General features: G+C 44.9%; 1 protein-coding gene across 4 annotated transcripts in view; it reads right to left on the bottom strand.

The window, feature by feature from the left end:
* SBNO2 (strawberry notch homolog 2) overlaps positions 1-14,308 on the bottom strand; it is a 111,684-nt gene extending 97,376 nt beyond the window's left edge. For 3 of the 4 annotated variants that reach the window (XM_050933869.1, XM_050933866.1, XM_050933871.1), the window contains exon 1: positions 14,215-14,308. The gene's annotated coding sequence lies outside the window, so the exon portion shown is untranslated. The remainder of the gene's footprint in view (positions 1-14,214) is intronic. The other variant, XM_050933868.1, reaches the window with a different exon arrangement.
* Positions 14,309-14,757: the final 449 nt, after the last annotated feature.

A 14,757-nucleotide genomic window follows, 5' to 3' on the forward strand; every position in this document is an offset into this window, starting at 1 on the left:
TCTTCCATAACTTCAGAACCATAAAATGTCTCCTATTCTAAATAGAGGAAGATACAGCAGTTACATCACATGCCGGGGTGATGAATGCAGAGTTTTTAATACCTCACTGTACACTCACACTTTGATATGGGCCAGTTGCTGGCTGGCTGACATATTTAAATTCCCAGAAGGTTCTAAAGCCATTACAGTGATATTGCATGAACTCTGGGAATGAAGGTCAATACTGGTCATGAAAAACCGAGAAGCGATGACAACTCCAGGGAGCTATTTCTGTTTCAGCATCCTACCAAAAGCACGTGGAAAACTACAAAAGTGAGAGCAAGTTTTGTACAAGGCCACAGCTGTCTCACTTCCAGGCACTGTGCTGCTTTTCCAGGCTTTACATTACCAAGGAATGACAGAGTGGAAGTCCACAACCCCCAAATCAAATGGTTCAGCAAGTTTACACTCAATCCTTTCCTCCTTTGGCCCTCCTCCCAAACTGGCAGTAAATGAACCCCATCTTTTAGGCAAGTTAGAGCTTCTCATCTTAACATCTTGTAAGAGACACCCAAAGCATCAAAGAGGAATTATTCCCTACAAGCATCTCGTCTGTCCTAGAAACATCAGAACCTCCAAGGCAAGCAGTGAACAGAGATAATTTAGTTAAAGATGCAAGACTTTTGACCCTAACGATGGGAGCAGTTATCACACTTTCACTACGCAGGCAGAAGTTTATTGGCTTTCTGAGTTATAAATTGCTGGAAGTCATCTACAAAGACTCAACAGGCAAAGTTCTCTGCAACTAGAGTAATAGGTGGAAAACATATTCAAGGATCACTTTGTTCTACCAGCCTTCAGGTATTTGGGGATTGTTCAACACTCATGACTTCTACTTTGGGAGAAAACTGTGCAGTAAAATAACAATTCCAACTTCAAGAGTCATAAACTGCCCCATCCTCTCCTGGGAGCTAGAGAATATGAAATGCAGATATGGAGGGGGAGGGGGAAAGCAACATCAATGGTAGAAGTTGAGTCATCTAACTCATCATGTACATCATGAAGTAGCAAACTCCTGCAATGGGCATGTACATCAGCTCCCAGCCTTTGTCACATAATCTTAGCTGCCAGTTCCTTATCCCTGAAAAAAGTGCCAATAGAGTATCAACAAAAGGAAACAAAAAATATCTAAATTCAATTCTCCACATTTTAGCCAATGAAGTTTTAAAAACTGGACCCTATTACTACTAAGCCTGTTATTTAGTTTGGATGCTTTTGTTTCATGACATAAGCCAATTCCTGGGTGGAGAAAAAGATGAATACCTATGTTATAAATATTATTGGGGACAAGCAAACACTCATGTCGGAAATCAACTGACACAAACTTCTGTGCTTTGGTCACTTTAGGCACAGAGATGGAAACAACCTTGAGAAAGTTATTATGGAAGGCATAGTGGAGGGTCATTGTAGTAGAGGACAGCCAGCAAGAAGATTGATGGATGGGTGCTCGAAGTTAGCAATGGATTACAAAGGCTTCTGAAAATTCTGTTATGTCACTGATATTCAGGCATGAATACATAGATTTATGTAATTAGTATAGAGTTTAGCATCTTCCATCCAAATATCTCAAAACACTTTCCAAACTGATTATGCCTCCAAATATAATTGTGAAGTGATTATGCTTACTCTACAGATGGGTAAACAGACACAGAAGTGATCAACTGTAACCACTCCAGGAGACCTGGGCATCACCACAGAAAGCTCAGTGAAAATCTTAGAGACCAATAAGGGTCAAAAAAGCACACAGTATCAGGATATATGAAGAATGTGATAGAAGAAAATGTCATGATATAAATCACTGGTATAGCCACACTATTCAGGGTGAGTTCAGTTCTGGTCGCTCAATCTCAAAAATGATATAGCTAATAAAAGCAAACACTTTTATTTTACTAAAAGCATAACAAGTGGAACTCATTGCCACAAAATACCGCTGTGCAGAAGCATTTAAGACACATATCTCAACATCCAGTGTAATGTTAGACAGGATACTTTTATAAATGATGTAAATTCTCAGGCTTCAGGGCACAAGGCAGCCACTGGAACTACTCCTCTGGACCAACAGTGGAGCACAACCAGTAAACCCCATGCTAAATAGTAAGCATGCACTATTGCCAAGACAAATGTAGAAAAGGAACCCCAGCAGAATAAAGTGAATGCTTATAAACACAAGAACAGTAATTTCCCTCTGTAAGGATCACGAAGAACTAATGAAGTGATCTTTCAACATGATTTAGAGCAGAGGCACTCAAGTGATGGATTACACATACTCATGAAAAAACCATTATGCTCACTCCTTAATGGCTGGATATCCTATGCTTAATAATGAAACTGTTTTCCTACGCAGCAAGATAAAGCTATGAGCAGTCTAATTATATCAGGAGTCATTCTGATTGAGATATATGAATTGTTTCAATATAAATAGACTTTCACTTAAACAGTTCATTATGATAGTTTTCCAACCCATTCCAGGCCCATAAAGGGGCAGCTTTTGTCTGCAGCTATGGAATATGACTAGCTGGAAATGAAGAACAGAGAGATTTAGATTTTCAGAAGTGGCTTAGGCTTTTTGGAGAGTGACAGCGACGTGTGCGGCAATCTACTTTGAACTCACACTGACTGGCGAGTCGAGAAACCCAATAAGCGGCTCCGCCATAATCAGGATCAATAAGACCATGAGTAAGTGCCCAATTTCATGGGCATATACCATTAAGAAAGCTGTACAATACCAGTCGCATATTTCAACATTTATAAATACAAGCAATTCCTCTATGACAGGCTGTTACAGAAAGCTGGCTAGGAAACCACAGGTATGCACAGGATACACAGTCAAACTCAACTTTGCCATTCTTGAATTACATGGGCCTGATAACAAAAAGTCCTTGGGAATTTGATCTAGTTCCTTTTCCTACCTGAAGATCTCTCACAGTGATCATTCCTTTCCTAGCCGCCCATCCACAGACACTGCATGCAAATGGAATTTGGAAGCTTGCTACACCCACCCATCTCCCTGATTCCTTATGTCAACTGACAATAGCTGTCAGTTGCATACAGCTTGGTACGGACCACTGCCTTTGTTAGCAGGGGCGCTAAAAGTTTAACTGACCTCTCTTAACAAAAACACACACACACACACACACGTAACCCCAGAAATAGGAACTTTGAAAACTGAAAAAAGATTTTCACATCTCAACAGCCAAGCCAGATACAAGTTCCCCTTTATGTTCAATCAACATACAGAGAGAAGTACTAATTCATACCAAGCAGCAATTTGTCATGAGTGATGAGAGGAAGCTGGAAATCACGACTCCTGAATTAATTTGCTCTGCTAATGACTTATTTTGTGATAATGGGGAAACCTTAATCTTTTCTGTTCCTCGGTATACCTATCTGTAAAATGGGTCTAGTAACCTCACAGGAGGTCTGAGAGGTCTCATCATACTATAAAAAGCACCAAGATTTTCAGATGAGGGTTGCTATGTGAGTGCAAAGTTTAATATGATCAAAACTAACAGGCACTTGCCTCCTTAGTCCACAATTCTATATTTAAATGGGAAGTGCCAAACGATTATTTTTAATTCTTTCCATTATTTGCTGTAACCTTTAGAAATGGAAAGTTTTTTTCCTAGCTGGTTTAGTCCCTTTCCATTTGGCACACTTAGTTTCTCAAAAAGCACAACTCAGTATGATTCTGCTTTGTTAATTTCCTTGTCTGAGGATCTGCGTATCAGTCACACTTGGAAAAGAGCTCCCCCAAATTAATCTGTGCACCCTCTGCTAGCCAGGCCTCAGACTACGCAGGAGTAGAGCAAGAACTACTCTAGGGTAATTAAAAAACCTGGTCTACACGGGGGGGGGGGGGGGGGGGGGGGGGCGGAATCGATTTAAGATACGCAACTTCAGCTATGAGAATAGCATAGCTGAAGTCGACATATCTTAGATCGAAATAAAATTACTTACTTTGCGTCCTCACGACACTGGATCAACGGCCGTGGCTCCCCCGTCGACTTTGCTTCTGCCTCTCGCACGGCTGGAGTTCAGCAATCGATGGGAGAGTGATTAGGGATCTATTTATCGTGTCTACACTACATGTGATAATCGATCCCCGATAGATCTATCGCTTTTTACAATTTCTTAAGAATAGATTGATGAATTTATGTTTGAAAGACAGATATTCAGAAGCTAGAGTTTGCTCCCTAACAACTTAGACTATGAAGGTAGATTCAAATGGGTAAATTGAAACTGCTTTTTTAAATAAAAACAAAGAATCAGTGTATTAACAACTGTAGTGCAAAATATAGCAAATTGTAACCCAACTCACCCAATCACAGATTAACATGCAATTTAGAAAGAGTTATGGGAAAACAACTGAAGAAACCTATCTTTAAACTGATTCTGAATAGAACTAAGTCTATTTATGATAGACAGCAAAGGATAACATCAACGTGAAAGATACTAAGTACACTGTATGTGATTAAAATGGGGTCAATGTAGGGCATGCCTGTACCACACAGTTTATGGCACCCTGATCTCTTGAACGCTCTGGACACATCAGAATGTACCTGAGATACATTTATGTAAAAGCACAGATTTTACACTACCCTAACTCTGTAAAGTTTGCACTCCCAGGGTATCAGAACTGTGCATAGGCCTGAGTAAGAAAGCGGTAAAACCTTCCTCACTTCTTACCTTGGCTGTGAAAGTTATTAGAGAGTCACAGCATGGCTGTAAAGAATATATTTGGCAGATTAACTGCTCGAATTGTACACTCAGTAAACAAAGGGGAGAAAAGTTGAGATCACTTCCAAGTTTCTTGCCATCTACACAGGCAAGAAGATGGTGGAGGTAAAAAAAAAAAAAAAAAAAAAAAAGGCAAACTTTACTTCTAAAGATACAAGTATCCACCGCAGGGAGAGGAAAAACTTCACTTTTAAAGCAGCTCTAACCCCACCTCTTTGAAGCTCAGACCATACTGCAGAATCAAAGGCGCTTGTTGGGAGGGAATTTGCTCCTTTAAATGAAAATATCTGCTCATCCACAATTCAGTCAAGCCAAAAGATAAAGCCAGGTGGGTTTAAATTAGTGGTGGAACAGACTTAATTACAAGTGCCAGGAAAAGGCTCAGCAGTTGGAAAACAACACACCCAGAGAGAGGCCTCCTGGATTATAAAAACAGAAGGAGATAGAAGTACAAACAATGAACCCTATTTAACAAAGTCATGGCAAAACTTAAATTGCCGGAGGACACTAAAGGAGAAATTGCACTCGGCAAAGAAATGTGGGTTTAATTCAATACAAGCCGCCACATTAACGCAACACCGTGGCTGGGAATTTATATGCACAAGAATTGGGAAATCTCTCCAAAAATACCAACTCAGCCCCTTTTCACAACTGTAGCCTTTTATATCACTCAGTACATTGTTAAAATGTCTCAATCTAAAATGTACAAAGCAGATGAGTTATGGTTGCTGCGGGAATCTTTGAATTTCTTGACTTGCACATTTACATTCTCAGATTCAACACTGCATTATCAGCTTCTCCTATTGAATTTTCTTCTGTTTAAAAAAATAAATGGAGAACTGGCTGAGCATACATTCAAATAAACATGCTAAGTAAGGCTGTAATAAATTCACTTTGTGCATTTATTTGAAGGCGTAATCACCTGTAGTCTGCAGGGTCAAACAGTGAAATAAACTCACCCCTGAGTATTTTATTTCCACCCCTACTTGGACATTACAAAAGGGCTGCCAAGCTCATGAAAAGGGAGTAATGGAATTGAGGAAATAACTTCCCAGGAAGCACCACAGCATTGGAAGCTAGGACTCCTGAATTCTTTTATTTGCTTTTTCACTGAGCCTGGTCTATACTTGCAAGCTACATTGATAGAATTATGGCAGTTAAAGGTGTGGGGTTTTACCAGTTATAACAGAGTTATACCAGTACAAGTTCTAGTCATACCATATAAAAGTGCCTTACACTGGTATAGTTACTCCTCCCACATGGAATACGATTACCAGTGGAAAGCTCCCTTATACAAACCCTTGCATCCACACTGGGATAGTTGTTCCACAACTACACAGATAGTAACTAAAGTGGTACAACTTTCTAGTATAGGCAATTCTAGTATACAAATGACTTTGTAACTTTGGGCAAGCCACTTAACCCCTCTGTGCTTTGGAGTCTCCAACTGTAACATGGATATACTACCACAAAAGGTTGTTGTGTTACCTCACTAATGTTTATGATGTGCTTTGAGATTCACAGGTGAAATGCACTATAGAAAGGCAATAATAAATATTCAAATATGGAAATCTAAAAAAGCTTACTTTTGAGTCTTGCTGTTGACATAGGCCCCCAGAGGTTATTCCCCAAATTGCCCAAGAAAAAGGCAAGAAGCTTTCTATTCTGCCCCATAAGCTTAATAAACTGAACATCCTAGTAAGATTAAGCAGTCCCATGCTTCAGCTGCTTTACTGACAACATACACTGGAGGGGAACTTCGTTATGTTAACCCAAATGTGGATATATTTTACATTAAGGCCATGTCTACATCTAAAATTTTGCAGCGCTGGTTGTTACAGCTGTATTAGTACAGCTGTATAGGGCCAGCGCTGCAGAGTGGCCACACTTACAGCAACCAGCGCTGCAAGTGGTGTTAGATGTGGCCACACTGCAGCGCTGTTGGGCGGCTTCAAGGGAGGTTCGGGGAACGCGAGAGCAAACCGCGGCGAAGCTGGTCTCCTTCCCCGGTTTGCTCTCGCGTTCCCCGAACCCCGAACAAGCAGGTCTCCTTCCCTGCGGTTTGCAGGGTGGTTCCGGAACGCGAGAGCAAACCGGGAAAGGAGACCAGCTTCGCCGCGGTTTGCTCTCGCGTTTCCCGGAACCACCCTGCAAACCGCAGGGAAGGAGACCTGCTTGTTCGGGGTTCGGGGAACGCGAGAGCAAACCGGGGAAGGAGACCAGCTTCGCCGCGGTTTGCTCTCGCGTTCCCCGAACCACCCAGCAAACCGCGGGGAAGGAGACCTGCTTGCTCGGGGTTCGGGGAACGCGAGAGCAAAACCGGGAAAGGAGACCAGCTTCGCCGCGGTTTGCTCTCGCGTTCCCCGAACCACCCAGCAAACCGCAGGGAAGGAGACCTGCTTGCTCGGGGTTCGGGGAACGCGAGAGCAAGCCGGGGAAGGAGACCAGCTTGATTACCAGAGGCTTCCTCAGGTATGCTGGGATACCTGCTTATTCCACGGAGGTCAAGAAAAGCGCTGGTAAGTGTCTATACTTGATTACCAGCGCTGGATCACCAGCGCTGGATCCTCTACACCCGAGACAAAACGGGAGTACGGCCAGCGCTGCAAACAGGGAGTTGCAGCGCTGGTGGTGCCCTGCAGATGTGTACACCTCCTAAGTTGCAGCGCTGTAACTCCCTCACCAGCGCTGCAACTTTCTGATGTAGACAAGCCCTAAGTCTTCTATAGATACTTTCATTTCAAGACAGCACAATACAACTTTATTGCTGCTGAGTCATCTGTAATTCTGACCTCATTCGTCATTCATTCAGCTTGCAGAATGACATTAGGACATTACGTTTCATGCTTCCCCAGACCTCAGTTCCATCAGCAGAACTATCAGAGCACCAATTCACTGTTCAGAGTTTCATATTTCTTCCCCACAAAGGACTCGCTGTAAAGCACAGTCTCTCCCTTCACTCACAGGCTGCCTTGACTTTAATGGTTTGACTTGAAATTCAAACATTTTGTTTACAGCAATGGACTATTGCTTAAACTAGGACCCAAATACAGTCTTAGGCTGGATTACTGCAAGGGAAACACATTCTAGGGAGGGAAGAGGCAGAATCCATCTATCAGAGCCCTTTTATTTGGTAGAAGAGATAAATGACGTATTTCTATTTCCAGGTAGAAAAGTCATTCACAAGAAAATGCCTCCCTCCCCCAACTCTGCCAAGAAACTCAGAACATTTCTGTAGAAACCTATAAACCACCACATATACACTTGGCTGTGCTCTGAAATTTCAAAGACACAAAAGGTTATACAACCCGTATGAGAGAGCACAAAGAGAGGCTCAGGCAACGTGGCAATGTGGGTAACTAAGAGCAGGGGTACTTTCAACCAAGCAGCTGACACATCAGGGCAATATCACCACTGACAAAAATGGCAGAGGCAAGAGACGAACCCCGGTCTCCAGATTCTCTACCCTGTGCCTCAGCCACAAGACCATCCTTCCTCTGCCTTGTGATCCGATCACTACCTAGGGAAGTAAGGGAATGAAGTTAAGGTATATCTACACTACAGCAGTACAGCTATGGGGCTGCAGGTGTGCTGCTGTAAGGCCATTGTGTAGTTGCTTCCTACATCGGTGGGAGGGATTTTTCCATCGATGTAGGACAGGTAATCTACCTCTCGGAGAGGCAGTAGCTAGACTGATGGAAGAATACTTCCATCAACCTAGCCACCTCTGAACCAGGGGTTAGGTTGATCGACCTATGGTAATTTGAAGTGCAAAATTTTTCAGTCCTGAGTGAAGGTCAATCAAAGTTCTAGGTGTACACCAGGCCTCAGAAGGAGTGCATGGCGTCTGTCTAGCCCAAAAGATCCTGGCCCCATGTGCAGCCCTACCAGAGGAGTTATGAACGCTCTGATTGACCACATCACCACTCCCAGTGGAAAAAGCTGTACAAAGACATCAAAGCTTGCCTTCTTACTAGTCATAAACACATAAACATAGCACTTTAAGCTCGTTTCAGGCTGGCTCAATGTGTATTTTGCTATGTCAGTCTTTTTCACAGTAATATGTTTGCAGTTCTAGATCATGTTACCAAAAAGACTGGAAAGATTTTAAATTTAAAAAAATGTTTCAAAGAAGAATATAAACCTCTCTTAATTAAGCCTAGAAGGCTTTCCTGACAGATTCAGACTCTAGTGATTAAAATCACAACTCAGTTTTCACTGACTGTACAGTTAGCTCTTTATTACAGTGTTACTGTTCAAAAAAACATTAAAGTTGTGTCAGCATTTCCATTATAAACCATTTCAGGAGTCTATAACTTAGCCATTTAAAAAGACTACTCCATGCTGAAACTTGCTGTACAAGGTCCTCGCATCGGAACAATTTTGAACATACACGTCTAAAAAAATCTTCTCTGTCCATTTATACATTAACGTAAAGAAAAGTATCTTACTGAAACAAGACGAAAGTAGCTCCAATTTTAAAAGCACATGTCAGTGAGGTGTAATGCTCTATACCGCCTACAAGTTACTGGTTCCTACTGTCTCCTGCCTCAGTCAACAGGGGCTGGGTGTGTGTGTGTGCGTGTCCACAAGATGATGCAGCCTTTGGGAGAGGGAATATCTCAATGCTCAGTAGCGACCCAAAGGAGTCCTCTCCTATTCAAGAGTGGGGAGCATAAAGCGTGGGAAAAGATGGAGGACTCTATGGATTTGACAGGAGGATAAGGACCCCTGGGGGAAGGAAGGGCAAGTTAGTATGTGAAAGAAAAAATGTCATGGCAGCTCAGCAGGTTCTTTCAGAGCATTTTTAAAGGGACAGTGTCAAATCGAGACCTACTTACTTAAAAAAAAAAAAAGAGCTAGAAGTAGTGTCAGGTTCTATTCTGGCTCCAGAGTTGTCCTGCCAATTTTTGTGGGTTCACAATAACATTTTCCTGTTTTTATAAAAATCCTTTTCCTATCGCTGTCTGATGTGAGAAAGCCCACATAAAACATGATACCAGATACAGGCAAGTGCTGTCAAGGTAAGGAAATTGGAAAAGAGATTATTTTCCCTCTAATTATTAGTAACCTCAGGTATAACAATACTAGGACAAAAAAAAAAAATCCAGGCAGAGTGTTATTTTTTATGGCTATTAGCCAGGATGGGCAGGAATGGTGTCCCTAGCCTCTGTTTGCCAGAAGCTGGGAATGGGCGACAGGGGATGGATCACCTGATGATCACCTGTTCTGTTCATTCCCTCTGTGGCACCTGGCACTGGTCATTGCTGGAAGACAGGATACTGGGTAGACAGACCCTTGGTCTGACCCAGTATGGCCGTTCTTATGGTCTAAGTTGATGATAATACCAAACAGCTATAGTTCTGCCAGCCCTATATTATTCAAATATTAGGAAACTAGAATGCAACTATTAAACTTTGGTGCTCTAGAATAATGCTGATTTTGCCAAGTATCAAGATACCTGAAGATTTTAGACTCTTGCTTCAAAGGGTTAAAAAAATTCAGACAATTAAAGTGAATGTATGTTTCCGTTAAATGGTACATAAATATAAGAAAAGTGCAAGATTTCAGCACTACAGCTTTCATAAGGGTTTGACCACAGGTTGTATAGCTGGAAAGTATCATTATCTGGATGGGAAAACTGATGCATAAAAGCTAAGTGATTTGCCAGGGGTCCTAGAAAGAGCAAGAGACGGAGATGGGAACAGGTCTCCTGACTTGGCATCCTATCCACCGGACTTTGTTGGAAAACTACTTCTTTATGGGATAAATGGATGCACACAGTACTCATGATACTACTTTTCTATCAAGTAAATACAATACAGACATCTTCCAACAACAAGAGTCTGTTTTGGCAACCCCTGCACGCCCACTTGACAGAACCAACCCAGCTACGCAAGAGGGATCTGGAATCCCTCCTGCCTCAAACGCTTTCAACAGAACTGTTAACTTAAAAATTCCAACTGCAGGGCTACATTCTCCCTCAGGTTAGGCCTCTGCCGCCCCCTCTGCCACACCCCATCCCGAAGACAATAGGATTGCACAGATACAACAGAGGGCATGTTGTTGCCTGCAGAATTTACAAGTGATGATGATGCTACAAGTCAAAGAGAACCCGAGGAAACTTTCAGAACCCTTGGTGAGTTTGCAGGACTGGAATTTAGAAAAAGCCATCTATTTTTATTGTAAACTGAGAACATTTGCTTTAGAATCAAAATAAAAGTAGAACCTAATTCCATTTTTTACAGTCTCTTGTAGCATCAGAACCCTGCTTTAAGCACTGAACTGACATTTAACAACATTAAGATCCAAGTAGATAGGTGACCACTAGCAGCACTAGAGTTAAGAGCCTGTCACAGCATAAGCTCTATTTTTCAGGGGCTATGAACTGGGAAATTAAGATCAGCACCATTGTGGGCAAGAATTTGACATTCAAGGTCTCAGCGCAGAAAGGATTTTCTGAAATGACACACTCATTTATTTCTGTCACTTTATAGACTCATAGACTTTAGGGTCAGAAGGGACCAATATGATCATCTAGTCTGACCTCCTGCACAAAGCAGGCCACAGAACCCTACCCATCCACTTCTATAACAAACCCCTAACCTATGTCCGAGTTATTGAAGTCTTCAAATTGTGCTTTGAAGACCTCAAGCAGAGAATCCACCAGCAAGTGACTCATGCCCCACGCTGCAGAGGAAGGCGAAAAACCTCCAGGGCCTCTGCCAATCTGCCCTGGAGGAAAATTCCTTCCCGGTCCCAAAGATGGCGATCAGCTAAACCCTGAGCATGTGGGCAAGACTCACCAGCCAGCACTCAGGAAAGAATTCTCTGCAGTAACTCAGATCCCATCCCATCCAACATCCCATCACAGACCACTGGGCATACTTATCTGCTGACAATCAAAGATCAATTAAGCTATCCCTTCATACCATCCCTTCCATAAACTTATCAAGCTTAGTCTTAAAGCCAGATATGTCTTTTGCCCCCACTACTCCTCTTGGAAGGCTGTTCCAGAACTTCACTCCTCTAACGGTTAGAAACCTTCGTCTAATTTCAAGTCTAAACTTCCTAGTGTCCAGTTTATACCCATTTGTTCTTGTGTCTACATTGGTACTAAGCTTAAATAATTCCTTTCCCTCCCTAATATTAATCCCTCTGATATATTTATAAAGAGCAATCATATCCCCCTTTAGCCTTCTTTTGGCTAGGCTAAACAAGCCATGTTCCCCATGCAAACAGTTTTATTTTTGGAAGTAAATTTTACATGGGATTAGAAAAGCCTGGTCCTTGCCTCACACTAGGAATTAACATTAGAATTTTTTTTTCAAGTGCATAGTAAACTTTACTTATTTTTAAAAACATTTTCATGCTAGAAAAATCCAGAGTGCTGTGCAGTAATTACATAGAAAAGGCTGATGGTCTAGACATCAAATAGGGACAGATTCTGATACCCCTACTCACACCAAATAATCCATGAATAATCACATTTTAGTCCTTCAGTCTACTTGTAGAGTAACATGCTACTCAGCCTCAGAAAGGATGGAAGATCTGGCCCATAATACACATAAAAAGGGAGTGTATTCATAAATTCAGGAGCTACTTTACTTCCATAAGAGATTTCCTTCTTGTTCTTCAATAATATCTAAAAACAACCAGGCAAAATTTAACAGAGAGGCATATTGGCATGTGGAATAGTCTCCTAAGGATTTGAAGTAAGGCTTCAAGAGCAAGTCATTTAACAGTCAACGGAAAGGCCCCTAGAGAATGTAATGTCAGCAGAAACAGATAGGTAGATAAGGCAATAGGTCTTTTCCATCACTCACATTGAAGTAAAAAGCCAGTGTATTAGAGAGCCTCTCTTTCCCCACAACAAAAGGGCCAGACTTTTAAAAAAATAAATTGTTTTTATTTAGCTGTATAACAGAAGCAGCCCCAACAGGATTGGGCAGAGGAAGGGTCCATTGTATTAGATGCTGTACACACAAATCGAGGGTTAATCTGGACAAACTACCTGTCCCCAAATACTACCAGGGGACTCGAAACACCAGGTGTTACACCTTAATACAATAACCGAGGTCCTTCAAAGGCAGGCCAACATAACTCCTCCCTTCCCGTCCCAAACTATCTTGTGGCATTATGTTACACTCTTTAAGAGTTCTCTCACTGCACCCCAGAAGTGATTGCATTTTAATGATGGGTGAGGTGACTCTTGTAAATGGGTTTCGGATAAAAGGGGCTATGTATAGGTAGGATTATCTTCTACAGTACCTGGGGATGGTTCAGACTAGATATCAATCCAGATTCTCAGCCCTAACTCTAGGCACCATGACTAGCATGGGAAAGCCAAACCTTTGGCCCACGTAGGTAGTTGCATTGCTTGGATCGTGCTTCAGGAAATGACTCAAACAGCTACACCTTCAGGCCTGTCAAAACTCTGACTAATAAAGATAACTTGAGGAGGAACAGCCTCCTTGGAGGAACTGAGGAAACCTGAAGCACTATCCCCTTCTTTCCAGAAAAGAGAAAGAAATGAGGTAACGGACAGGGAAGAAGGTGTAGGACAGAACTGACCCTGGGGAGAAGAATAGCAGAGAGACTTGCCCCCCCCACAAAGCTCCCTAGAGACCCTGACCTTGGGGGGGGGGGGGGAGGAAGAGAAACCTGACCCCCACTTAGCTTCCCTGAACCCTTGGCGTGGGGGGAGGAGTAAGCAAAGAGCCCTTCCCCCACATGGTTCCCCAGAAATCCTGACCTGAGAGAAGGGGGGTAGAAGCAGAGAAATCTACCCCACCCCTGTGGCTCTCCAGTGACTCTGACCCAGGGAAGGGAAGCAGAGACCTGCCCCTCCATGGCTCTACAGAGACCCTAACTTGGCCCTGGCCCCCCACAGCTCCCCAGAGCCCTGACTCAGGGGGAGGGGAAGCAAAGGGTCCTGGCCCCCCCACAGCTCCCCAGAGCCCTGACTCAAGGGGAGGGGAAGCAAAGGGCGCTGGCCCCCCCACAGCTCCCCAGAGCCCTGACTCAAGGGGAGGGGAAGCAAAGGGTTCTGGTCCCCCTACAGAGACCGTGACCTGGGGGGAGGAGAAGTAAAGAGCCCCCCCCAGCTCCCCAGAGCCCTGACCCCGAGGGGGGAGTGGAAGCAAAGGGCCCTGCCCCCTCAGCTCCCCAGAGATACTGACCCGGGGGAGGGGGAAGCAAAGGGCCCTGACCTCCCGGCCCCCCCGGCTCCCCAGAGCCCTGACTCAGGGGGAGGGGAAACAAAGGACCCCCCCCACCAGCTCCCCAGAGATACTGACCCGGGGGAGGGGGAAGCAAAGGGCCCTGACCTCCCGGGCCCCCCCCGGCTCCCCAGAGACTCTGACCCGGGGCTCCCCGGCCCCGGCCCCGCGGATCTCTCCGCCCGCGCGGCTCCCGGGGGTAGCGGGCGGCTCTCACCTGGTCCCAAGGGGCGTCGGGGTTCAGGCTCCCTCCTAGAGGCGGCTCCTCACTTCCGGGTTCGCGCCGCCGCCGCCATCTTGGGAGGCGTCTTGCGTACACGAACTTCCGGCCCCCGGGCCGGAACCGGGGGGGGCAACGGAGCGGGGGGGCGGGGAGCCGCCACCAGCCTGTACGTACCGACAATTCCTACCCGCCCCCCCCAGCTACCACCCCCCGCCCCGGGGCCCCCCGCACCCCGCCTCCCCCACCGCCTACCACCCCCTGCCCCGGTGCCCCCCGCACCCCGCCTCCCCCACCACCCCCCGCCCCGGGGCCCCCCGCACCCCGCCTCCCCCACCGCCTACCACCCCCTGCCCCGGTGCCCCCCGCACCCCGCCTCCCCCACCACCCCCCGCCCCGGGGCCCCCCGCACCCCCTCCCCCACACCACCTACCACCCCCCGCCCCGGGGCCCCCCGCACCCCCTCCCCCCCTCTACCACCCCCTGCCCCGGGGCCCCCCGCACCCCCTCCCCCACCACCTACCATCCCCCGCCCCGGGG

Source organism: Gopherus flavomarginatus, chromosome 24 (assembly GCF_025201925.1).
Source record: "Gopherus flavomarginatus isolate rGopFla2 chromosome 24, rGopFla2.mat.asm, whole genome shotgun sequence".
NCBI classification, from domain to species: Eukaryota; Metazoa; Chordata; order Testudines; family Testudinidae; genus Gopherus; species Gopherus flavomarginatus.